The sequence below is a fragment of the Triticum dicoccoides genome, chromosome 5B, assembly GCF_002162155.2.
Source record: "Triticum dicoccoides isolate Atlit2015 ecotype Zavitan chromosome 5B, WEW_v2.0, whole genome shotgun sequence".
NCBI lineage: Eukaryota > Viridiplantae > Streptophyta > Magnoliopsida > Poales > Poaceae > Triticum > Triticum dicoccoides.
The window spans coordinates 218,264,256-218,292,098 of NC_041389.1; positions in this window are offsets into that span (position 1 = coordinate 218,264,256).

A 27,843-nucleotide genomic window follows, 5' to 3' on the forward strand; every position below is an offset into this window, starting at 1 on the left:
TTCGATCAAAAGGTATACCGCTCTATGATTGGTTCTTTGCTTTATTTATGTGCATCTAGGCCAGATATTATGCTTAGTGTTTGCATGTGTGCTCGATTCCAAGCGGCACCAAAGGAACACTTAGCTGTGAAGCGAATTCTTCGATATTTGGCTTACACCCCAACACTCGGATTGTGGTATCCCAAGGGCTCAAAATTTGATTTGGTTGGATTCTCGGATGTTGATCATGCTGGTGACAAGGTGGATCGCAAGTCTACATTAGGCACATGTCATTTTCTTGGTCGATCACTTGTCTGTTGGTCTTCAAAGAAGCAGAACTGTGTATCACTCTCAACTGCTGAATCTGAATACATTGCGGCTGGATCCTGTTGTGCTCAGCTTCTATGGATGAAGCAAACTCTCAAGGATTATGGCATCAACCTGCAACAGGTACCTCTCTTCTGCGACAACAAAAGTGCCATCAAAATAGCCAACAATCCAGTCCAACACTCGAAGACAAAGCACATTGAAATTCGTCATCACTTTCTCAGGGATCATGTTATGAAGAAAGATATCGATATCATTCACGTCAACACTGAAGAGCAACTGGCAGATATCTTCACAAAGCCCTTGGATGAGAAAAGGTTTTGCAAGTTACGGTGTGAGCTAAATATCTTGGAATCCTCTAATGTCCTGTGATCAAGCACACATCCTAACACTTATGCATGTTGATGACTTAGATGTGCAACACACAAAGTAATGTATATCTTCAATCAATGAAGATTTACACTCTGAGTGTGAATACATTAACATGGAATATGACTTCGGAGCGCCACGATAATTGTGCGTCGTGTCTGGGTCTAATACTTCCTATACGGTGGGTAACGCCACCACCAACTTTCTCTGTTTGAAGTGTTTCACTCATGGCGTTATATTGCAATGACTTCGCATTTGGTTTGTCTTCAGTTTCAATTTATCTTCATGACTTTCTACACTATGATGATTTGATTGCTTTCTGATATATATATATACTAGTGTTCTGTCCTCTACAACATTCACTTATAGCTATGTCTTCAAGATTGGATCTTTTAAACTAAGTGAATGTGGTCGGACCCTAACCTCTCTATGCTTCCTATCTCAAACTCTATCTGTCCAAATCATATGCATTCTATTGAAACTGTCGAATGTCTTCTCTGCGTCCTAGTCAGCAGAAGGCAAAGAGACAAACATTAAATCTGTTTTAAATGACTTATCTTTATTGTTGAAATCCGGAGAAGCCGGAACAACTCTCCGACATGCCTGGCGGGCGTGGGAACATGGGATAACTCTGAGTATGTTGCATGCTTGCCACGTGCCCCTCAGATGTGAACCGCCAGGGGCACCAGCGTAATTGTGCTGTGTCTCTCACCTACTTATAAATACTTGTCCCCTGCGGTAACGAAATCCTTCTTCCACCTCTCCACCTCCGTCAAAACCCTAGCGCCACCGCTAGCTCGCGACGACGCCGGCGATGAAGCGCTTAGCTGCTGCGACTTCTCCGACGCCGTCCTCACGCCGGCCGCGGACATCTTCCTCTCCGCCGTCGCCGTAGGTGTCCTACGTCACCAAGTTAGGGCACGGTGGGCTGAACTGCTCGGTCTCCTATTCATCCCATCTAGCAGTTCTTCGTGCGGTAATTATAACTCTATTTTTACCACCTTTTTGATCTTCAAGATTCATCCTGTTTACCAAAAGTGGTTTCTGCCTATTCAAGTTAGATCTACTCTGTCTGCATCTCATACTGCCTAGTCAATTCACTTAGATTTCCTGTCTAGTTTGGTTCCTCACTTGTACTTATTCACGGATTGGTACAAATCTGGAAGCAACTCACCTATATAAGTGAATGTCTTCGCATCATGAGGTCAATGTCTTCAAACTGATTTATCTTCACAATCTTCTGAGAATGCATATGACCTCTTCCCCTTCCCTCACATCTCTAATGCTGTCACAGGTACATGTCCATGGGAGAATCCCTTGGTTCTCATAGTCTGCATTCATTTGCAGAATACTTACAGCATCATATCAATTCTCCTGAAGCCAGTTCCTGCTTGACCAGCAAGCGTAAGTCTCTGAAGCCTTTGAATGTATTGAAGCCATTCAGCTTGAAGTTCATGGCTGCAGAAAAACAGCAAGGAAGGGTGGTAGATAGCGCAGAGAAGGAACATCCAAAGATCTGCCTGATGACTTAGCAGAACTCTACAACACAGATCCCAAAGAGAATTATCATCAGAGAAAGACGCGAATCCAATGGATTCGACGCTATTGGGCTGAGGAATGGTTCAAGTACAAGTTTGTGACGAAGGAATATGCAGAGAAGAATGCCATCAAGAGACCTTGGGGTGATATCCTCTATCGAGGCCTTCAACCCAAGAACAGAGCTGAAGCCATTGCTGAAGGCTTCTATCCTTGCATGGTCCATGGACCACAGCCTAAGAACGCCGATCCCACCTCACTACTCTCGTGTCGTGACGACTCTCTCTTCAAGCGCAACTACCAGTTTGATGTGGCTTCAGCCAAGAAGAACAAGAAGTCCTTGGGCTTGGACTTCAATCCAGGTCCCTCTGCTCCCCGTGCTGACGGCTCCCGTGATGCTAATCCCAATGTGATCGGCCCCTTCTCCAACCTTGACGGCCTCATCACCTACATCGTGGTCCAAGGTGCCGGACTAGATCATTCTGACAATGATGCTGACTCCGATGAAGCCCCTGCTCCTCCTCCAAAGCCGCAGAAGCAAAAGAAGCCAAAGGCTTCAAGATCAGCTGCACCTCCAAAGACTTCTCGTGCGAAGCCACTGGCCACTGCACCTCCTGAAGCCAGTGTGCAGTCTGAAGATCAATCCCATGTCTCCAAGAGAACAGAGAAGAAAAAGTAACTTGTCAGACCATCTGATCAAAGAGCCTTGACTCCGGCCGCCATTCTGCGTGAAGAACCCATTGATCTGTCAAGTGATGGAGATCTTGCTGATGATGCCCTTGAGCAGCTGATAAAGAGCAAGGAAAAAGCAGAAATCTTCAACAACTTGCCTCTCTTTGATGTGGCCATCATCCACAATTTCATTGATGAGTGGTTCGACACCCCCAATCTCAGCTTTGAAGCTTTACAGCTTCCAATTGGCCTCAGTGTCGCCTTCAATGGCGCCATTGCTTCTGAGCTAGCTCTCGCTCAGCGCATCGTTGAGCTCAAGAACAAGATTGATTATGAGAAGGCTCAATTCAAGAAGCATGTGGCCAAGCTAAGTGTTCAAGACGTCAGAAACTTCAAAGTCATGCTACATGAGCTTAAAGAAGCATTTCTGAAGAAGCGTGAAGAAGCTCAGGGCTCTCGAGAGCGCATAAAGAGTTTGGCTGATAAGTGTGTGCTCGCCTAAAATGAGGCTGAGAAGCGTAAGTCACTTGGCCGTCCTGGCATTGACCCCATGATGGCTACAAAGAAGAAGAAGAATCTTCCTGCTGAACAGCCTGAACCTTCAAGCCAAGAAGCCCCTCGCATTATCTTCCCAAGCAGCATGACTGGCTCGAAGCCAAAGGTCACCACAACCGCTTCAGAACAGAAGAAGACGAGGGCTGCCGAGGCTGAAGCCAGAAAGAGAAAGAACACTGAAGCCTCTGATGCCACTCCCTCCAAGAAGAAGCGCAAGACCAAGAAGACTAGGGCTGCTTCCACAGAGCCCTTAGTTGTTGAACCCATTTCAGTGGTTCACCCAGCGTCAGAACATCAAGAACGAAGGATGATAGTCCATGAGCCTGCTTCCACAGAGGCTCATGAAGCTGAAGATATTCCAGTAGCTGAACCCACCGCTGCTGAAGACATTGGTCATGATGACAATGTAGCTGATGATGAAGTTCTTCCTCAGATCGAACATGACGTGGTATCATCGCCTGTTCATACGAACAGCGAACTCATCAGCATTGGTCGTCCTCTGACGCCAATTGCTCAGGATGCATCGTGGGCTGATTACCCACAACTACAAGACTCCCCCAGTACTCCCCAACAACAACAACAAGCTACACCCAACATGCAAGAAGAGGATGAAGACTTTGAGGCCCAGCCAACTCCATCTCCTCAGGCGTTGCCAGCATTTCGCAGGCTTCGCAAAGGACAAAGGCCTCAAGTCCCTCTGTCGAGCGTTCCAGAAGGAGAAGTGCAACGTTCACCTGTTGCACGTCAAGTATTTTCTGAACCTGCTCCAACTGTGAATGTCTCCGAGTCTGAAGCACATGCTGCTGAAGACATTCCGGCTGCATCAGCCGAGGAAAATCAAGAAGAAGTACGTGTACCTACTCCCCCAGTGATTGAAGAAGAAGCAGTTCCTGATGTGAACGTGCCTGTGCCCGACCCTCCTGTTCGTCAAGAGGAGGTTGACAATGTTGAGGCTGCCACCGCCAACTCCAATGAAGCCAATGACGTAGTCATGGCTGACGCTAATGTGGAGCCTGCACCAACTAGTGTGCCTGAAGCAAATGCGGCCACTGAACCTGAAACCACTGAGGCTGCTGCACTTGAAGCTAATGAGACAACTGCTCCCGAAGCACCTGTTGTGCAGCCTGACGCCTCAGCTGTTGCCCCTGCTCCTGTTCTGCCACCTAGGCCTCACACAATTGAGCAAGCATACAGTCATGGTTAGCTTACCACTGTCCGATGGCCCATTCTGGTGCCTCCGCCTACTGCCTCAGGACCTCAATTTGACTATCATGTTGAGCATAGGCCTCAGGTCCAGAAGCCAAAGCCTAGGTTGCCAAGGTTTCCAGGTACTGCAAACTCACCAGGGTCCTTCAATGCAAATGGCTTCAAAAGCCACAATACCTTCTTTGACAGCGCCAAGAACCCCTACTCCAAGCCAAGGATATCATCAGATCGATTCTGGAGCTATCAGCAGAGAAGCTATTACTCATGCGTACTATATGATCAAGGGCACATTTTCCCTCATATGCGCCTTGATACTGAAGCCATTGCTGGACTGCCGTGCTTAGAAGAAGCACTTGATTGCTTTCGTGATGTTGGTCTGCTCCACTTTGTGACAGACAAAGAACATTGGAATGAAGAGCTATTGCTTCAATTCTATGCTACCCTACACATTCACGGCTACTACAGAGACATCAAGACATGGGTTCTCGAGTGGATGACTGGAAATGTTCATCATGAAGCCAAAGCTATGGATATCATCGAGCTTACAGGGCTAGCCACTCCTGGAGAACTATATGAACCTAACTGTCAGCTACACCGCAATGCAGTAGAGAGTATCTTCCATAAGCCAGAACCCAATATGAGCCAGATGTTGAGCATGATGAAGCCCTTGCCATCTGACGCTGAATATCCAACAGATTTCTTTGTTGAAGACCTTGAGTATCTGCCTCGCACCATATATCATATCATCAGGCGGACTCTATGGCCTGTCAAAGGACATTCATCAGCGGTCAAGCTTGAAGGAGCTATGAAGACTTTGGTCTTCTATATTCTCAATGGCATCAGCTTCAACACTCAAGAATTCTTCATCAGGCAACTTGCTGCTTCTGGCTCTGACCTATTTGGTCTGAAGTTTTATGCTCCATGGGTCATGCGCCTCATCAAGAGACACTCATATGTCAATTATCAGCCCTCTACTCGCAATCATATGATCTTTCTGCCAGATGTTGATATGTCAGTTGAAGCTATATACTCTGACCCTGCCAAGCGGCCTCTTTGTCTTCAGAATGCCGAGCACCAGAGCTTCACTCAACCTATTGAAGGTGTTCAAGCAGCGACACGAATCTATCCATTGGCTGGAAACACTCGTCTGCCCCATCGAGCACCCACTGAAGCCACTGAAAGCACCATTGCACAAAGGCCTCGGAAGCGTTCTCGCGTTCTCAACGACCGAGAACTTCTTGTGGCCCTTCATCAGAAACAGGATAAGCATCATTTCTGGCTCAAGAGACAGATGCAAAGCCTCTTGGTGGATGTCAATCGCATTCGCAACCTTGCCACCAAGAATGCCTTTGTTGCTCATGAAACTTGCCGGCGATCATGGAAGAGTTTGACCCTGCTCAGTGCTGAAGCTGATCTTCAAGACGATGGCTTCAATGAAAGATTCCAGTTTGACTCCACTCCTCCACGGACTGCTGTCCTACGTCGTACTCCATCTCTTGAAGACTCCGAATATTCTTCCTCCGCGGCAACGGTAAATGCCAGAGTGACCGATGATGAAAATGATGCTACTTCACCACCTCCTACTACTGCGCGCATCGACACTGCACCAAGTTCATCTGCACTGCCAACCAACAACGACAATCCTGCTGCTTCACCTACTCATGATGACGAGTAGATGCTCTATGTCTTCAAACCTTTTTGGTCCTTACTGACAAAAGGGGGAGAAGCATATGAGTTGATAGTCTTCAAGCGGGTTCATATGGGCGGTTGCATTATATTTTGCCTCGTGCTTACAACTCTTGCTTTTTAAAAACATTGGGTTCTTTGAGTTGTAACACCTAAACTTGATGGTCGTCTGCTACTTATTTGCTTTACTGTGATGCGATGATAAATTCCGCATGTGCGATGATAACTTCCGCACTTAGATCATTCTGCAGACTTCCATTTTTCATTATGCATGTCATTCTACTTGCTATATGATTTCATGCATGATGAATTAGCTTCATAAGTTGAAGTGGATCTCCACAAGTACAACCTGCCATGTGCATTTGCATTCCAAAAGCAAATTACTTATATGCACATCTTCAGGGGGAGCCCTTGCAACTTATGAAGACAATTTTCTATCCTTACAATTTCACATATTTATCCCCGTTGAAAACTTCAACCAGTTTGTCATCAATCACCAAAAATGGGGAGATTGTAAGTGCATATAGTGCCACCCCTAGTTGGTTTTGGAGTATTGACGACAAAGTTGGTTGAGGGACTAATGCGTTTGTAAGAATTGCAGGATAACGCAGGTAGTGTCCCTCATCGATTCGGTTTACCTACCGGAGATGACCCCTAAAAATGTATGAAGACATTGAAGACAATGGTGGTATGAGAAGATATTCTTATTGAAGACTATGACATGAGAAGACATTGCGTGAAGACTATGGAGCGCGAAGGCTGTGTGGTTTCGTAGTTTCCTTTTCTTCTTTGTTGAGTCATAGGAACCACCGTACTGTTATGTGGGGTCCAAGTGAACTAAGTCAGAGTGACTGAAGTGATGCTCAACTCAAATCCTATGTCTTCGAGCGAAGACAATGAGAGCAAACCTTATCCAGAGCTGGATGAGTCAGCTTTGCTTGTAGCCCAAGTAAAGTTGCCGCGTGTGTTTGAAATCTGACCATTGGAACACGTGTCAGTTCCTCAGTGACCCAGGATCATTTTGGACAAATTAGGTCGGGTTGCCTAGTGGCTATAAATAGCCCACCCCCTACACCATAAATTGGTGGTTGCTCAGAGTTAGTGCACGACTTTTGTCGTTTGAGAGCAGCCCACCTCGAAGCATTTGAGAGAGAGAAAAATCCTTGCGAGGACAAAGCCCAAACACCCAGAGCCAAAGAGTGTTAGGCATCACTGAAGTCTTTCTGTCTGTGTGACCTGAAGACTTATTACACTTGAGGACTGTGAATCCTCCAGCCGGTTAGGCGTCGCGTTCTGAGCATCCAAGAGTCATTGTGGATTGCCGGTGAACGAAGTCTGTGAAGGTTTGGAAGTCTCCCTTGAAGACTTACTAGAGTGATTGGGCGAGGACTGGGTGTCCTTAGCTCAAGGGGAATAAGGTGAAGACACAGTCTTCTGAGTTAAATCTCAGCCTCCCTAACCAGACGTACAATTGTCACAGCAACTGGAACTGGTCTAACAAATCCTGTGTCTTCAACAAGCAACTGGTTCTATCCCTTCCCAACTTTACTTAAGTATGTCTTTGTGAAGTCATTGCCTATCTGTGTATCTGTTTGACTTCATTGCTTGACTACTACTGTTGATTGGCTTCATACTATCTTCCATTCTGATCCTTACTACCTAGCTGCTATTAGTCCTGTACTTTCACATCATTGCATACTTGACTATGGCTTGCTTGGGGTAGTTTATCTTCCGCTACATATTAATTAGGTCATTTCTGTTGTTTGTCTTCGAAACATTTCTAAGTTTTGAAGACTTTCATAAAAATCGCCTATTCACCCCCCTCTAGTCGATACTAGCACTTTCAACTTGACTATGGGAGTATGGGTCGGATAGGCAAAAATGAAGGTCCGCTTACCCAGCTTGGAGGATTGTTCATAGAAAATCCGCCCTGCGGATTGACGCGGAGAAATTCCTCCTCTTCTCCCTTGTACAATGCGGACAATATCTTCATCAGATCGGCAACCGATCCTGGCCCCTTACGGCCGCAGCTGGTGGCATCATCCTCCCCGTTGAAATCCCACATGGGGTGGCCCCTATACTAGAGCGGCTGCACCCCCCGCATAATGCATGTGGCCATGACTCCGATCATGGTCAGTCCGGAATGAGCTAACAACCTTATCTGGCTCATCTGGTAAATGACGTCCCTGCGTTTTCCCTCTGAGGGCTCCATGGACGCCAGCTTAGGCGTTTCTTCAAAGGAGCGTTATTAAACTCAGGGAGGCCGACCCGAACAGGGTCCGACAGGGGGACATCTTCTATATAAAACCATGCCGAAGGCTAGTCTTCGGATGCCTTCTTAGGGGTTCCGGATAGATATCCGGTCCCGGCGATGCGCCATAGTTCGACTCCGCCCACTTGATATATCGACACCTCTTGAGAACGGGGCACAAGACAGAACAGCTTCTTCCACAGCTCAAAATGAGGCTCGATGCCCAAAAACAGCTCGCAAAGGGCCACAAAGCCCGCGATATGCAAAATGGAGGCAGGCGTAAGGTTGTGCAACTGGAGGCCATAGAACTCCAGGAGCCCCCGGAGAAACGGATGAATTGGAAATCCGAGCCCTCTTATCAAATAAGAGACAAGGCATACCCGCTCTCCTTTGGAGGGGCTGGGGACGCTCTCCGCTTGCTTTCCGCCCTTATAGGTGGCGAGTCCGGCTCGAATCGAGACCATGAAGGCTGGGGGAAGAAATCCCTTGGTTTGGAGCGCCACTAGATCACTGTGCGGGACGGAGCATCTCTCCCAATCTCCAGACTGAGGGCTGGGAGGGCGAGAGGAGGAGCCGCTCGACTGTCCATGATGGAATGGATTTCTGTCAGATGCGCTCTGATGAATGCTCGCGAAAGGAGGATGGTGTGATTCGGATCTAGATCCTCGTCTCTTTTATAGGCAGCTCATTTGCGCAGCTAAGGGGGTAAATGTAAAAATACCCTGACTTTTCGCATTCGTTCAACACGTGGAAGACGGCCATTATTGGGCGTGGAAGCCGAGGAGTGCAATATTCACAGAAAGCTGGACGCTATTCGACAAGTATACAGGATTTGGAGAAGAACCCGCCTTGCAATGCCGAAGATAATCTACACGCCGGACTCATCGCCATTGAAGCCTGGTTCGGGGGCTACTGAGGGAGTTCCGGACTAGGGGGTGTCCGGATAGCCGAACTATCATCTTCGGCTGGACTCCTGGACTATGAAGATACAAGATTGAAGACTTCGTTCCATGTCCGGATGGGACTTTCCTTGGCGTGGAAGGCAAGCTTGGCGATACGGATATGTAGATCTCCTACCATTGTAACCGACTCTGTGTAACCCTAACCCTATTCGGTGCCTATATAAACTAGAGGGTTTTAGTCTGTAGGACGAACAACAATCATACCATAGGCTAGCTTCTAGGGTTTAGCCTCTCTAATCTCGTGGTAGATCTACTCTTGTACTACCCACATAATCAATATCAATCAAGCAGGAGTAGGGTTTTACCTCCATCGAGAGGGCCCGAACCTGGGTAAAAACATCGTGTCCCTTGTCTCCTGTTACCATCCGCCTAGACGCATAGTTCGGGACCCCCTACCCAAGATCCGCCGGTTTTGACACCGACAGCCGGTCACCCGGAGCGCCATAGTCTTGGGACGGCCGCCCTCTGGCAGCCGGCCGCTGAGCCAGCCGGCCCCAGAGGGCGGGGCTTCAGCTTAGGGCCTAGCTAGGCGGAGCTGGCCCAAAGTCTTGATAAATCCTGGGACTCGGGTGAGCCTACCCATGGCCCATTACTCCGACACTCCTGCATCTAATTCTCCAGTGATGATTAGCTCTGGATGGCAAAGCGTTGCTGGATCGGAAAGGATGCACAATTGCAACCAAGTAGAGAGGTCATGGTTTCGGTCTTCGGTTCGAGGGACTGTTCGCGGGTTGTACGAGGGATCATTCATCGATGGTTCGATGGACTCCAAGTATGATCTATATCGACACGTTCTTATTCCGCTGCAACTTGATGACGGTAATGATCGTGATCCCAACTTGTTGTGCATCATCATATTGATCTTACGTGATCGTAGGTGCGAATTTTTTGTTTTCTACTACTTATCCCAACAGTGGCATCATGAGCGCTTTTATGAGTAGATACAGGTTGCGATCTACATAACAATGATTGTGAGGGTTAATGTTCTTGCTATGCTTCCCTGGAGTGTTGCCTCGGTTCAATTCATCTACGCCATGGTGTCGCTTCTTATAAGGTTCTGACAATCAATCGACCCTGGCTGTCGACGATCTGCTAACAGATCCTTGGGCTTCACCATAATGAGAATACTAAACCATCACGTACACAAGAGGGTGCTGAAGATGGATGATCTTTTAGGGTGTCACGCGTATTGACGAAGTTTAATGTGGGGCTAGCGATTTTTAATTAAATCTCTTGTTTCACACACCCCGAAACTTAATCTAGCATCAAGAATCATCACCTTAATTGTGGATGTAGGTAGCTAGTGTTACTTGTTAAAACTGGTTAACCACATAACTAAAATTTTGCTAAAACCGATTAGAGGACGTCTAACTTGGTTTTGCAGGGTATGCATATGATGTGGTATAGCCTTCATTATGATAATGAGTTTATTTATGAGATGGTTATATGTTGCAATGTTAAGTGGCCTGCGCGTCACGACATGATGGCCGGAGCCACGAGATTGCCACATTAATGTAAATATTGTAGAGATAGCCTACAGGTTAGAGGTGATGATGGCAAACCGTACACGAAGGACCCCGGTGAGGAGAAGGTGTACTTGGCGCGGGACGAGGAGCTATAACTTCGTGCCATGGAATAATTTTTGAATTTGGTGCCACGACAACATTTTTGAAACGGTTGCCACGACAACATTTTCTGAAATTGCTGCCACGGCAACATTTTGAAACGGTTGCCATGGCAACGAAATATTGGTCATCACGACGCTTCAACTGGAGATTGAATATGATCATGGAGATTCTCGGCGCCCAGGGCTATACCATATCATGCTTTTATGAATTGCTTGAGATGTTTATCCCTTTGTTGTTTGCACCCTTTGATTGTACAGTAGTCAACTATTAGGGTGATCTCTCACGGTAAATATCAAGTTAAAAGGTGCTTTTCCCAGTGTTGCAACCGTCTACGACATTCTAACATCTCGGAGTTCATCATGTCCACATGAGTTCAAATGATATGAGAGATGTAAGACGGAGATGGTCATACCATATTTGTAGATAGCACTTAGTTGTCCTGAAGTTCTTGCAGAATCATTCTAAGCTCGGAGCACATAGCATCGAAAGATGAATAAGAGTCATACGATGATATGATCGTCAATAGATTGCCCACCGGTCAAACTCTCATCATCAGTGATGTCCACATCAATGGATGAGAACTAGATTTGGATCTTGAATCACTCACTATCAATTATGAGAGATATTGATTTGAGTGGGAGCACAATTATGCTTTATCTAAAACAATAAGTGCAATATTAATTATGAATAAATGTCTAAATTGAACCTTGTGTTTGTTGTTGTCGATCAATGGCTTGAAATAGTTTAAATTGGCACCTCAGTTTGAGAAAGAAATGTTGACTGTAAATGGTAAGATGGTAAGAACTATGAGGATTGGATACACACTCCGAGATATGTTCCCAGGAGTGCTAAGAAATAATATGTGTTGGATCAATCACTTGGTGACTATCTAGCGCCTGGAGTGCCTTAGGTTGTCATCAATGTGTTTATGTCTCACAAGAATGATTTCAGTGTCCTCAAAAGTATTATGCTATCATGCATGGATTAAGTGTTACAGAAACTTTATTGAGAACTCAGCCCCATCGAGATTGTCGAGGCACTAGAATTGATGTTTCACAAAGACCCAACTGATGTTCATGAGATGACTAAAGCAATGGATGAATGCAAGATTGTTGAGTAAGGTGGCAGGATTGGAGACTATTTTGATAGTGTAACTGCAGTGGGAGTTAATATCCCCAAGACACTAGAGAATGATTTGATGTTCTCTTTTATTTATGAAGCAATGCTCAAGAACCATGAGATTGGATTGCAGAACCACCAAAAGTTGATGGTGAACAAGACAAAAAGTTTCAAAAAGAAACACAACACCAAGAGAAACAAGGGCGGAGCTTCTTATGAGACTATATGTTTCTACTACAAAGAAAAAGGAAGAGAAATTGCTTGAAGTATCTGGCGGATAAGAAGAAATCATCTTCTGGTAAAGTATAAAAGTTATACAAGTTAATGTTATTGACATTCGACTCAACAAAAATTCCAAGTCTTGGGTATTTGATACCAGATCTGTTGCTATTGCAACATGATGCAGGGACTGCAGAATGTTTGGAAGCTGAGAAGAAATTAAGTTGTGATGCATGTCGGGAATGGTGATGGGATCGCTGCTCAAGCCTCGGTGTCATGTCTTTGAAATTACCTTCATGATTGGTTTCAGAACTAAGTAACTGTTATTTTGTTCCGAAGTTATGTAAGAACATTATCTCCGGATCATGTTTGATAAATGACGATTATTCTTATAAGTCAGAGAACAATGGTTTTTCAATATATTATAAGGATATATTTTATGGATTCGCACCCATGATTGGTGGATTATTCATATTAGATCTTGAACATGAAAAGGTTGTTTATAACATTAATGTTAAACATCTCAAGAAGACTAATAATACCACATACATGTGGCACTATCGTCTTGGTCATATAAAAAAGAAACGTATGCAAAAACTTCATAAGTATGGAGTGTTGACATCTTTTGATTTTGAATCATCTGATACATGTGAAGCTTGTCTGATGGGGAAAATGAATAAGACACCATTTTCTAGACATATATAATGGGCACTAGAGTTATTGGATATAATACGAACTTATGTATGTGGTCCAATGAGTATTCCGGCGCGCGGTGGATACTTATACTTCATAACCTTCACTGATGACTTAAGTAGATATGGATACATTTACTTGATGAAATATAAGTCTGAAACATTTTAAAAATTCAAAGAATTTCAGAACGGAGTTGAGAATCATCATGGAAAGAAGATTAAATTTCTATGATCAGATCATGGAGGAGAATATCTTAGTCACGAGTATAACAAATATCTAAGTGATTGTGGAATTGTCTCACAACTTCCTCTCCAGGAATTCAACAGAGAAACGGAGTATCTGAAAGGCATAACCAAACTTTGTTGGACATGGTTAGGTCAATGATGTCATTTACTGATCTACCTTTATCATTTTGGGGACATGCACTTGAAACAGCAACATATACACTAAATAGAGCATCGTCTAAGTCTATAGAGACGACACCATATGAGTTATGGAATGGGAAGAAACCAAATTTGTCGCATCTTAAGATTTGGGGTTGCGAGACTTATGTAAAACATTTACAACCAAATAAGCTTGATCCAAAAGCAGATAAATGTTACTTTGTAGGTTATCCCAAAGAAACAATTTGGTATTCCTTCTACCAAAAGTCCGAAGACAAAGTGTTTGTCGCTAAGAATGGACACTTTCTCGAGAAAGAGTTTCTCGCTAAAGAAATAAGTGGGAGGACAATACAACTCGATGAGATTATTGAATCTCCGAAAATGGGGACTAGCAAAATAAAATCTGTTTCGGAAACTGTCCACACAACTGAACCAGAAATTACTACACCAGTTGTAGAAATTCTAGTTAAGACTATAACTAAACCGATAGGTCAAGAAGAGTTATCGAACCTCCTGAATGGTTTCACAATGAATTCATCTTAGAGGAGATGAACCTGCGCATTACTAGGAAGCGATAGCGGCACCCAGATCAAAAGAATGGCTCAAAGCTATGCAATCCAAAATGGAGTTCATGTATGAGAATCAAGTTTGGAACTTGGTTGATCCTCCAAAAGGAGTAAAACCCATACAATGTAAATGGATCTTCAAAATAAAACTAGATGTGGATGGTAATCCCACCATCTATATAAAGCAAGGCTAGTTGCAAAAGGGTTTTCGCAAGTTGAGGTAGTTGATTATGACGAAACTTACTCTCTAGTAGCAATACTAAAATCTGTACGGATTATGATGGCCATAGCAGCATATTTCGATTACGAGATATGGCAGATGGATGTCAAAACTGCTTTCCTAAATGGAAATCTAAGAGAGGATACATAATACAACCAAATGGTTTTGTTCATCCAAAGGATGCTAGAAAGGTATGCAAGCTTCAAAGGTCAATCTATGGTTTGAGCAAGCATCAAGGAGCTGGAATCAATGTTTTGGTGAAGTTGTAGAAGAGGTTAGATTCATTAAAAATGATGAAGAAGCTTGTGTATACAAGAAGTTTAGTGGGAGCTTTGTAGCATTTCTAATATTACATGTGGATGACATATTATTGATTGGGAATGATAGTAACTATCTTGGCACAATAAAAGACTATTTAAAGAGTGTGTTTTCAATGAAATACTTAGGTGAAGCTGCATATATATTGGGCATAAAGATCTATAGAGATAGATCAAGATGTCTAATAGCACTAAGTCAAAGCACATACATTCACAAGGTTTTAAAGAGATTTAAAATGGAGAATGCAAAAAAAAGGTTTTCTCCCAGTGTCACATGGTGTAACACTGGGCAGAAATCAATGTCTTCCATTCAAATCATGCAAATTAGAGTCCGAAATAAGAGCAAAAGTGTTTGGAAAAGTAAATACATTTGGGGCGTATCAACTCCCCCAAGCTTAACTCTCATTGCTTTTCCTCAAGCAATTTAGTTGACAAACTGAAAGTGATAAAGAAAAACTTTTAAAAGCTCCTTTTGTTCTTGTTGTTGTACATATGCTAAACTAATGTTCAAGTTTTCAGCAAATATTATGAACCAACCATGCGCATGATAACATTTAGGTCTAACATTTACTCATACAATGACATAACCAACTAGCGAGAAATAATAAGATATCTCAGATGCGAACAATTCGTAAAAACAATCATGATATAATAGGATAACATGGTATCTCGCTAGCCCTTTCTAAGACTGCAAAACATAGATGTAGAGCACCTCTGAAGTTCAAGCAGTGACTAAACATTGTAATTCATGGTAAAAAAATCCAGTCATGTCAAACACAACATTAACTATACACAATGCATAAGAATGACAATAGTGCTCTCCAATTGGTGCTCGAATGAGAAGGTGATGACTCAACAATATACATAAAATAACATGAAAGTAAATAGATAGGCCCTTCATAGAGGGAAATAGAGATTTGCAGAGGTGCTCAAGCTCAAAGCTTCAAACAGAGATGAATATCATTTTGAGAGGTATGCCTTTCCTGTCAATGTCACGACCAAGAGTTTTCAACATCTTCCATGCTAAACACATTATCAGCGGTTCCCAAGCGGAAAGGTAAAGTTTACTCCCCCTCAACCAACAAACATAAGCCATGGCTAGCCAAAGTGACGGTTGCCCTCCATACCAACAACATTTCGGGGAGTTTGTTTCATTATATATATTTTTGGTTTTTATTATAGGACTGGGCATCTCAATTATCAGCCCCTCTCGTGCAATGACAAGTGAATAAACACTCATCATGAGAATAACCTGCTTAGAATGGAAGATACTAACCGCCCTCTGTCGCTCCATGAGCGGTACCGGCACGCAAAACATATGCTTATTTGAACATTTAGAGTTGGCACATGCAAATTTACTTGGAACGACATGGCAATACTGCATATGGGTAGATATAGTGGGCTTATCTGGAACAACTTTGGTTTTAAGGATTTGGATGCACAAGCATTATTCCCGCTTAGTACAGGCGAAGGCTAGCAAATAGATTGAGAAGCAGCCAACCAGAGAGTGAAAACGGTCATAAGCATGCATTGAGAATAATTAACATTGAATACGAGCATGAGTAGGATATCAAACACCATGAACATCAATATCGTGCATGCTATGTTGGTTTTAAATCAACTACATGTATGAACATGTGCCAAGTCAAGCAACTCAAATCATTCAGAGGGAGATACCATACTAGCTATCATACTACATCATAACTATTTTAATGCATGTTTACACTCAAGATAAACCATTATCCACTCCTAGTTGTTTAAGCATGGCATGAGAAACTATAATCTCTAATTGTCATCACAAACATGTTTACTCATAATATACTGAATCAAGAACGATGAGCTAAAGATATTTACAAAAGCAAAAAACAAGAGGAGTTCATACAACCAATCCTTCACCGCAATCACTTCATCAAATCATCGTCATAATTGCCTTTCACTTGCACGAGCGAATAATGTAAAAATAATATAGTGCAAGTGTGTCGTGGATTAAGCTGGAATCTGCAAACATTTCATTCAAAGGAGAAGACAAGGTAATACGGGCTCTTTGTTAGATCAACAATAATGCATATGAGAGCCACTCGACATGTTCATCGTGGTCTTGTCCTTATGACGACTCAAAGAAAGGAAAAGAATTCCAGAGAAACACAATAAAATATTTTTGGAGTTTTTGGTTTCCTGAAGAAAGCAAAGGAAGAACAAAAACGAGAAAAACTATTTACACGGGAAAGTTCCCAACAAAAAAAAGAAGAACGAGAAATCTTTTTGGGGTTTCTTTTAATACTATGAACTAACTAAGCAAGAGAAAAATCGAAAAGAAGCGAGAAATATTTTTGGATTTTTGAAATGTTTCAAACACACAAGAAGAAAGCAAAAATAAAACTAACATGGGTATACAATGAAAAAAGATGAACACCGGTAACTGGAATGGATGTGTGGTACATAAATGTAATGTCGGCAAGAAATACGTACTCCCCCAAGATTAGGCTTTTGGCCTAAGTTAGTCTTATGGCCCCTGGTAGCCTGGATAATACCCATAGTCGTAGTTCGGGTTGTACTAGAGTGCATCTACCATAGCTTGGCGGGCTGCATCATTAACGCGAGCGGTCTCTAATATGTCTCCAACGTATCTATAATTTATGAAGTATTGATGCCATGTTTGCAAAAAAATTACATGGTTTTGGTATGATTTGAATGGAACCAACCCAGACTGACATTGTTTTCAACAGAACTACTATAGTGTCACTTTTTGTGCAGAAATAAAAGTTCTTGGAATGGGCTGCAAATTTATGGTGATTTTTTATGGACCAGAAGAGACCGACGGAGCACCAAAGTTGGAGCAGGAAGTGGCCGAGGCAGCCACAAGCCTGGGGGCATGCCCCCTAGGGCGCCCCCCTGATGTGAGACTGACGCCAAAAATGCCTATAAATACCCAAACCCCCAGAAAAACCATAGATGAGAAGTACCGCCACCGCAAGCCTCTGTATCCACGAAAACTCGATCGGGACCCTATTCCGACACCCTACCGGAGGGGGAAATCATCACCAGAGGGCATCTTCATCATCCCAGTGGCCACCATGATGAGGAGGGAATAGTTCACCCTCGGGGCTGAGGTTATTTACCAGTAGCTATGCTTTTGATCTCTCTGTCTCTCGTGTTCTTGATTTGGCACGATCTTGATGTACTGCGAGCTTTGTTAATATAGTTAGATCATATGGTGTTTCTTCCTCTCTATCTTGTTGTGATGAATTGATTTTTACCTTTATGGTTTCACTATTATCGGATTGAATACTTTTATGGATTTGAGAACACTTGATGTATTTCTTACATATGAATACCGTGACAATGGGGTATTATATTGATTCACTTGATGTATGTTTTGGCACTCAACCCGCAAATTCCCAAGGTGACATTGGGGTAATCTATGCATAGGGGTTGATGAGTGTTTTCATCCTACTTTCTCCGATAGAAACGTTCGGGTACTCTTTGAAGTTCTTTGTGTTGGATTGAATATTATGAATATGAAGTTGTTTGATGCATATCATATAATCAACTCACGGATACTCATGGTGACATTGGAGTATCTAGGTGACATTAGAGTTGGTTGATGTGTATCATATGGTATTATTTTAGTATGAACTCTAGGGTTGTTTGTGATACTTATAGGAATAGCTCAATAAATTGATCGGAAAGAATAACTTTGTGGTGGTTTCGTACCCTACAAACAATTTCATCTTATGTTCTCCGTTTGATAAGAACTTTGGAGTGACTCTTTGTCGTACATTGAGGGGTTGTATTATGATTCAATTATGTTAGCATTGTTGAGAGATTGCACTAGTGAAAGTATGAACCCTAGGCCTTGTTTTCGAGCATTGCAATACCATTTGTGCTCTGTTTTATCACTTGCTACCTGTCTATTTTCATATTTTTGGATTACAAAAACCCATATCTACTATCCATACTACACTTGTATCACTGTCTCTTCGCCAAACTAGTGCACCGATACAATTTACCATTGTATTGGGTGTGTTGGGGACACACGAGATTTCTTGTATTTGATTGCAGGGTTGTTTGAGAGAGACCATCTTCATCCTACACCTCCCACGGATTGATAAACCTTAGGTCATCCAGTTGTATTTGCTACTGTCCTACAAAACTCGACACTTGGAGGCCCAACATGAGTCTACAAGAATAAGTTGTGTAGTGGACATCAGTCTCCTTCGCCCTCTTGTACTCCTCTGCCTCCTCCTCAAATATAAAGTGACTTTGTTTTTCCTAAATATTAAAGAAGGCAGGAGCAGGCGAAGTAATATGGAAGACACGTCGCCTATTAAAAATTAGTATGTACATGAATGGTGGGTCGTTTCTCTCAAGAAACTGGGGACGCTCCATAGCATCATAATCAAGGAAGCTAGGTGGCAACAGGGTATCATTTTATTTAATGGTACACCAAGATGAGCAGCTAAGCGAGTAGCATAAATTCCACCAAAGAAATCACCAACCAAGGTATTATTATGTTAACGACATGTAACAATGGCCCCATGTTAAATTGTCTATCCCTCAACACCGCACTCCTAAGAATTCTCAAATCAGGGGGGTAAAGATGACCATGGTCATGTTTACCATTAATGCATCTACCTATGATCAGAGCACAATAATGTATAGCAAGAAAATGAGTGCTCCCCATAGTGGCTTGTGCTATGCCTCTAGTTTCGCCCCTAGTAATATTCATAAGAAATTCATTGCAATTAGATTTACGAGGCTCAATGCATGTTCCCGGTAGGGAATTTTACAAACTTCACGAAATTCCTCGAGGTCCATGTGAAAAGGATTTTCATATAAGTTGAAAATAACATCATGTGAAGTGCGATGAGACACGTGTTCGAATTTCCACACAAAAGAATCAGTGAGATTACAGTATTGCGGGCACTTATCTGACACAAAGTCCGTCAACCCGGCATTGTGCACGTAGATACCAGACTCCTCCTTAATACCGGCTTGAATCATGGAGTCTGATGACCATTCACACGGGTGCACAAGAGCTCCCTATGGCGGTTCGAGGTCTGGCTCACGTACTGCAAGTCCTGGAGAGCTCTTGCTCGAAGAACTACCTTGGAACATTTTCCTAAACATTTTTATTCCTCTGAATGTTTTTTGAATTTTTTAGTACCTCAAAATAAAAGTTAAAAAAACTCAACAACATTGATAGCAACTACTCCCAAAAGTGTTTAGAAGCTATATCATGCATCAAAACTACTTTGAACCATACAAATTCAACATGCAAGCTGAAATACATGGTCACCTGATACGTCCATTTTGCATCATGTTTTCCTACTATTATTTGTGTTGTTTTACTAGATAATAAAGATTTTTGCAATCATTCTAATGCCTTTTCTCTCATAATATGCAAGGTACGCATCAAGAGGGAGAATTCTGGCAGCTGGAAATCTGGACCTGAAAAAGCTACATCAAGCTACCTATTCTGCACAACTCCAAATGAGCAGAAACTCCCCGACGATTTTTTGATGGAATATTTAAGGAATATTGGAGCAATAAGTACCAGAGGAGGGCCACTTGGTGGGCACAACCCACCTGGGCGTGCCAGGAGGCCTAGGCGCGCCCTGGTGGGTGCTGCCCTCCTCGGACCACCTACGGTGCCCATCTTCTGGTATATAAGTCATTTTGACCTAGAAAAAAAATAAGAGGGGGACATTCGGGATGAAGCGCCACCGCCTCGAGGCGGAACTTGGGCAGGAGCACTTTTGCCCTCCGGCGGAGCGATTCCCCTGGGGGAAGTTCCCTCCCGGAGGGGGAAATCATCATCATCATCATCAACAACAACACTCCCATCTTGGGGAGGGCCATCTTCATCAACATCTTCACATCACCAACTCCTCTCAAACCCTAGTTCATCTCTCATGTTCAATCTTTGTATCAAAACTATATATTGGTGCTCGTGGGTGACTAGTAGTGTTGATTAAATCTTGTAGTTGATTACTATATGGTTTATTTGGTGGAAGATTATATGTTAAGATCCATTATGCTATTCAATGCACCTATGATCTTGAGCATGTTTATCATTTGTGAGTAGTTACTTTCGTTCTTGAGGTCACGGGAGAAATCATGTTGCAAGTAATCATGTGAACTTGATATGTGTTCGATATTTTGATGGTATGTATGTTGCCATTCTCTTAGTGGTGTCATGTGAACGTCGACTACATGACACTTCACCATATTTGGGCCTAAGGGAATGCATTTTGAGTAGTTATTATATGGTGGGTTGCGAGAGTGATAGAAGCTTAAACCCCAGTTTATGCGCTATTCCGTAAGGGACCGATTGGATCCAAAAGTTTAATGCTATGGTTAGAATTTATTCTTAATACTTTTCTCGTAGTTGCGGATGCTTGCGAGAGGGTTAATCATAAGTAGGAGGTTTGTTCAAGTAATAACATCACCTAAGCACCGGTCCACCCACATATCAAATTATCAAAGTACCGAACACGAATTAAGCCAACATGATGAAAGTAACTAGATGAATTCCCGTGTACCCTCAAGAACACTTTGCTTATCATAAGAAACTGTTTTGGCCTGTCCTTTGCCTCAAAAGGATTGGGCTACCTTGCTTCACTTTTGTTGCTACTATTGTTACTTGCTCGTTACAAATTATCTTGCTACCAAACTACTCCGCTACTTACAATTTAGCACTTGCAGACATTACCTTGCTAAAAACCACTTGTCATTTCCTTCTGCTCCTCGTTGGATTTGACACTCTTACTTATCAAAAAGAGCTACAATTGACCCCATACACTTGTGGGTCATTAAGGCAATTTTCTGGCGCTGTTGCCAGGGAGTGAAGCGCTCTTGGTAAGTGGAAACTAGTAAGGAAACATTATTACTACGTGCTGAAATTTATTGTCACTTGCTACTATGGAAAACAATCCTTTGAGGGGTTTGTTCGGGGTATCTTCACCTTGACTGTAACCACAATTAGTTACTCCTAAACCTAATGCACCTACTGAAAATATTTAATATGAGATTCATTTGGGTGTGTTAGAACAACTGCTAGCTAATCCTTATGCAGGCGATGGAACCGAACATCCTAATATGCACATGATATATGTGGATGAAATTTGTGGATTATTTAAGCTTGCAGGTTTTCATGGAGATGAAGCTAAGAAGAAGGTTTTCCCTTTATCTTTGAAGGGAAAAGCATTGACAGGGTATAGGCTATGCGGTGATATTGGATCTTGGAACTGGAACCGTTTGAAATTGGAATTTCATCAGAAATATTATCCTATGCATCTAGTTCATCGTGATCGGAATTATATATATAATTTTTTGGCCTCGTGAAGGAGAAAGTATCACTCTAGCTTGGGGAGGCTTAAGTCAATGTTATATTCATGCCCCAATCATGAGCTCTTGAGAGAAACTATTATCCAAATTTTTTATGCTCGGCTTTCTCGTAATGATCAATCCATGCTCGATACTTCTTGTACTAGTTCTTTTATGAAGAAGACTATTGAATTCCGGTGAGATCTTTTAGAAAGAATTAAACGCAACTCTGAAGATTGGGAACTCGACGAAGGTAAAGAGTCAGTTATTGCACCTAAGTTTGATTGTGTTAAATCTTTTATGAATATCGACGCCTTTCAAAAGTTTAGCACTAAATATGGACTTGGCTCTGAGATAGTAGCTTCCTTTTGTGAATCTTTTGCTACTCATGTTAATCTCCCTAAGGAGAAGTGGTTTAAATATCACCCACCAATTAAAGAAGAAGTTAAAGAACCGGTAAAAGCTAAAGAAGAAACTATCATTTACAATGTTGATCCAGTTGTCCCTACTGCTTATATTGAAAAACCACCTTTCCTGTTAGGATGAAGGAACATGCTAAAGCTTCAACTGTGGTTAACAAAAGTTATGTTAGAACACCCAAACCTTCTGAACAAATCAAGGTTGAACCTAGTGTTGCTATGGTTAAAGATCTCTTAGTGGATAATATCGATGGGCATGTTATTTACTTCTGTGGTGAAGCTTCTAGAATTGCCAAACCTGAGGGAAAAGATAAACATAGACCAGTTGTTGGCATGCCTGTTGTCTCACTTAAGAAAGGAGATCATTGTTATCGTGGGTTATGTGACCTAGGTTCTAGTGTGAGTGCAATTCCTTTCTCATTATATGAAGAAATTAAAGATGAAATAGCACCTACTGAAATAGAAGACATAGATGTTACTATTAAACTTGCTAAATAGAGATACTATATCACCAATTGGGATTCTTAGAGATGTTGAAGTCTTGTGTGGGAAGGTAAAATACCCTACTGACTTTCTTGTTCTTACCACCCCACAAGATGTTTGTCCCATTATATTTGGTAGACCTTTCTTGAACACCGTCAATGCTAAAATAGATTGTAAGAAACAAATTATCGGTGTTAGCTTTGGTGATGAATCTCATGAGTTTAATTTTTCCAAGTTTAGTAAACAACCTCATAGGAAAGATTTGCCTAGTAAGGATAAAATTATTGGTCTTGCTTTCCTACTGATCCTTTGGAAGAATATTTGCTAGATCATGAAAATGTTTTGCATATGCGTGAGAGAAATGAAATAGATAAAATCTTTTTCGAACAACAACCTCTGCTTAAACACAATTTGCCTATCGAAACTCTAGGAGGTCCCCCTCCACCTAAAGGTGATCCTGTGTTTGAATTAAAACAATTGCCAAACACTTTGAAATATGCTTATCTTGATGAAAAGAAGATATATCTTGTTATTATTAGTGCTAACCTTTTAGCACATGAAGAAGAGAGATTATTGAAATTAAGGAAGCACGGAGCTGCTATTGGATATACTCTTGACGATCTTAAGGGCATTAGTCCCAGTCTATGTCAGCACAAGATTAATATGGAGTCTGATGCTAAACCCATTGTTGATCACCAACGTCGGTTAAATCCGAAAATGAAAGAAATCATAAGAACGGAAATATTGAAACTTCTGGAAGCAGGTATAATCTATCCTATAGCTGATAGTAGATGGGTAAGTCATGTTCATTGTGTCCCTAATAAGGGAGGTATTACTGTTGTTCCTAATGATAAGAATGAGCTTATTCCACAAAGAATTCATGGGCTATAGAATGGTAATTGATTATAGAAAATTAAATAAAGCTACTAGAAAAGATCATTACCATCTACCTTTTATTGATCAAATGTTAGAAATACTATCTAAGCACACACATTTTCGCTTCCTTGATGGTGTAGCGACCCAACCTCAAACGGTCAAATCTCTGTGCATTAGTGTCATCCCTGGATCGGTAATGCTGACACGCATAGTACTCGAGGAATTATAACAGAGTTCAATCACACACTTATTACATCGGGTCCTCATAAAGAGTATGATTACACAAAAATATCATGGCTGAAGGCCATCTAAACTAAATAACTGCGAAAGCTTCGAAGGTAAATGAGTCCATCAACTCCAACGACATAACTGAGTGCAAAACAACGACCTATCGCACCTTATTCGTCGTCCAAGTAGTCTGCAACATGATACGTTGCAGCCGTGTAGGTCAGCACATTGAATATGCTGGCAGAGTTACACTGTAAAGCAATGAAATGCAAGAACTATATCTACATGCAATATTTGGCTGGTGGAGGCTGTAAGTTTATGATTTTTGCATAAACCTAGTTTTTCCCTACAACAAAGGAATAAATTTAATTAACTACTCCCATGTTGCCCAATATTTGAGAAGGTAACCCCAACTGAAATCCCAATTAAAAGTATCATCATTAACCTAATAAATTCATTAAGTAAAGTGATGAGATCACATTAATAATTCAAATACCAGATACTCAAGATGTCCATAACCGGGGACACGGCTAACCATGATTAGTTTATACACTCTGCAGAGGTTTGCTCACTTTTCCCCACAAGACTCGGCTGCATCCATGATCGGAAGATTGAGACATAGTCTTTCTGACGCATTAACTCTCTACTCTGGGCTGACCGGTACACCTACTTTCCCCTACATCTGCTAGTCCACCTCTTCAAGAGCTCACGCAACTTACTCAACTATGCCAGAGCCCATAATGTCTTGTGGATGCACACGGAAGTTTCTAGCATGAATAATCTTATGATCCCTTTGAGCCTGGGTGGCGAACCGTAGGAAAAATCACACGGGTACTCTGGGATTTCCTAAAATAGGCAACACTGGGTTCCTCGGGTGCCTCAACCAATCCACCCAGATGCATATTAAAGTTGCCAGCTTAATGTTATCCATGATTAATAACTCTCAAACTTCCATGTGTGAATCACGATCCAATCCCCGTCTATGAGCATGGATAAGCAATAAACAAGCATAACGTATATTCCCGGGGTGATCAAAAGGTATTAGGATCCTACCTCAAGCACTATAACCAAACCACATGTTCCCAAATCCTACTCATGCAAATATTTGAGTGGCAGAACTAATGCATAGTAAAAACTGGGTATAAAAGAGTATGATCAAAGTGTAACTTGCCTTGCTAACGATCTGCAAACTCTAGAGATTCGTAGTAACAAGCTTTGCACTCTGGGTAATCTAGCATAGACAAGTAGTAGCATACATAAGCAATCACTCAAACGAAACAACGAGAAAACCGAAAAAACAAATCAAAATCAAACACGAAATAAGCAACCGGCTTAAACTAACAAAAGTCAAACCTAACAGCAGTATTATCATGTGGATTAGATCTTAACAGTAGGTACAAGTGATTAGCTATGATTTGCAAAAAGAAACAACTCAAACGGAGAAACGAAACTCAAAATACGAATGAAGAATACTAATCTGGAGTAAACTCAAATTTTACTGTACCAAAATCATGTTCAAGTTGGTTAATTGGAAAGAATAGAACAATACGAAGATTTAGGCATTAGTTTCATCTAACTTCGGTAAACAAGTAAAAAGTTATGCTAGTTTAAAGATGAGGGGCTAAATCACGATAAAACTATTCGCAGATAAGTCCCTGGCCGAAAATAAACTAAAAAGAAAAAGACTACGGCGCGAACAGTCACTAACAGAACAAATCTAACGAATATCGTCCGTTAAAATGAACGAACGAACGAATGCTCGTTAAATAGGATAACCTAAAAAAACCGATCTAACTTAAAAGAACTGAGAAAACCTAAAAAATCGAGACGGTTCGGGGTTATACCGATTCGTCGAAAAAACCCGGCGGCGGTCAACGGCAGAAGACGGCGGAGGGCGACGGCACTGCGGCTATGCGGGTGGCTGCGACAGCGGCGGCGCGTCGCTGGGCCGGCTGGGCTTCGGCCTAGGCGGTTCGAAACTTCTTTTTTGTAAAATTCCGCCGAAGAGAAAAATCCTAATTAAATATAAAAAAACTCTAAAAACCTAATATTTAGGACAGGATGAACATTTTTCTGGACTAAGGTGCAGTTTTCAAAAATGCAATATTTTTCTAATTCAAATAAAATAGCAAATAAAATACCAATAAATAACTAATTTGATTTTAAAATTCTTTCTCCAATATTTCTCCTAGGTTGAAGAAGTCATATTATCTTATCTCATTTATTATTAATATTGGAAATAATTGGAGGAAAAATAATAAAATAAAATTGATCCTTTCTTCAAATTTGAAATAAATTCAAATATGAATTTTTTGTGAAACCTCCAACTCTCTCCTTGGGTCCTTGAGTTGCTTAAGGTTTCCACGATCACAACAAACAGCAAGAATAAAGATGATATGCATATGATGATCTATGTATAACATCCAAAGTGAAAATTGAGATGTTACAAACCTACCCCCCTTAAGATGAATCTAGCCCTCGAGATTCAGGTTGGTCAGCAAAAAGGTTTGGGTGGTCCTTGCGGAGATCTTCTTCTCGCTCCCAGGTGGCTTCCTCCTCTGTATGGTGGCTCCACTGAACTTTGCAAAACTTGATAACCTTGCTGCTGGTAACTTGACTGGAAAACTCGAGAATCTTAACTGGATTCTCTTCATAGGCCAGATCACTATCTAACTGAATTGCTTCCAGTGGCACTGTATCTCTTAGAGGAATATCGGCTATCTGTGCGTGGCACTTCTTCAACTGGGAAATGTGAAACACATCATGAACTCCTAACAATCCTTCTGGCAATTCTAGCTTGTATGCAACTTCTCCCATGCGTTCCAAAACTTTGTAGGGTCCCACAAAACGTGGTGCTAGCTTTCCCTTAACTCCAAAATGTTTAACTCCTCGAAGTGGGGACACACAAAGATATGCTCTGTCTTCGACTTCGTAAACTTTCTCCTTGCATTTAGTATCCGCATAACTTTTCTGCCTGGACTGGGCTACCTTGAGTCTATCGCGAATCAACTTAACCTTCTCTTCAGAGTCTTTGATTAAGTCTGGTCCGAACAACTGTCGATCTCCAACTTCATCCCACGATAACGGTGTCCTGCACCTCCTTCCATACAAGGCTTTGAAATGGGCCATCTTCAAACTGGCTTGATAACTGTTTTTATAAGAGAACTCTGCATATGGCAAATTGTCATCCCAACTAGATCCATAGTCTGGCACACAAGCTCTCAACATGTCCTCCAGAATTTGATTGACTCTCTCGGTCTGTCCATCTATCTTTGGATGAAAGGTTGTACTGAACTCTAGCCTGGTACCCAAAGTTTCATGCAACCGATTCCAAAACTTTGAAGTGAATTGGGTTCCTTCATCTGATACAATGGTCCTCGGAACTCCATGCAGACATATGATCCTGGTCATGTATATCTTCGCCAACTTAGCACTTGTATAAGTTGTCTTCACCAGTATGAAATGAGCTACTTTCATCAACCGATCGACTACAACCCAGATAGAGTCATATCCTGAAAGAGTCCTGGGTATTCCAGTGATAAAATCCATGCCAAGTTTATCCCACTTCCATTCGGGTATCGGTAATGGCTGTAGCAATCCAGCTGGCTTCTGATGCTCTGCCTTGACTCTTTGACATACATCACATACTGCTACATAGTCGGCAATAACCTTCTTCATTCCTGTCCACCAGAAACTTTCCTTCAGATCCAGATACATCCTAGTGTTGCCTGGGCGAATCGAGTATGGTGAATCACGGGCCTCCTGCAGAATCAACTTCCTGATCTCGGGGTCATTAGGCACATAAATACGATCCTCAAAC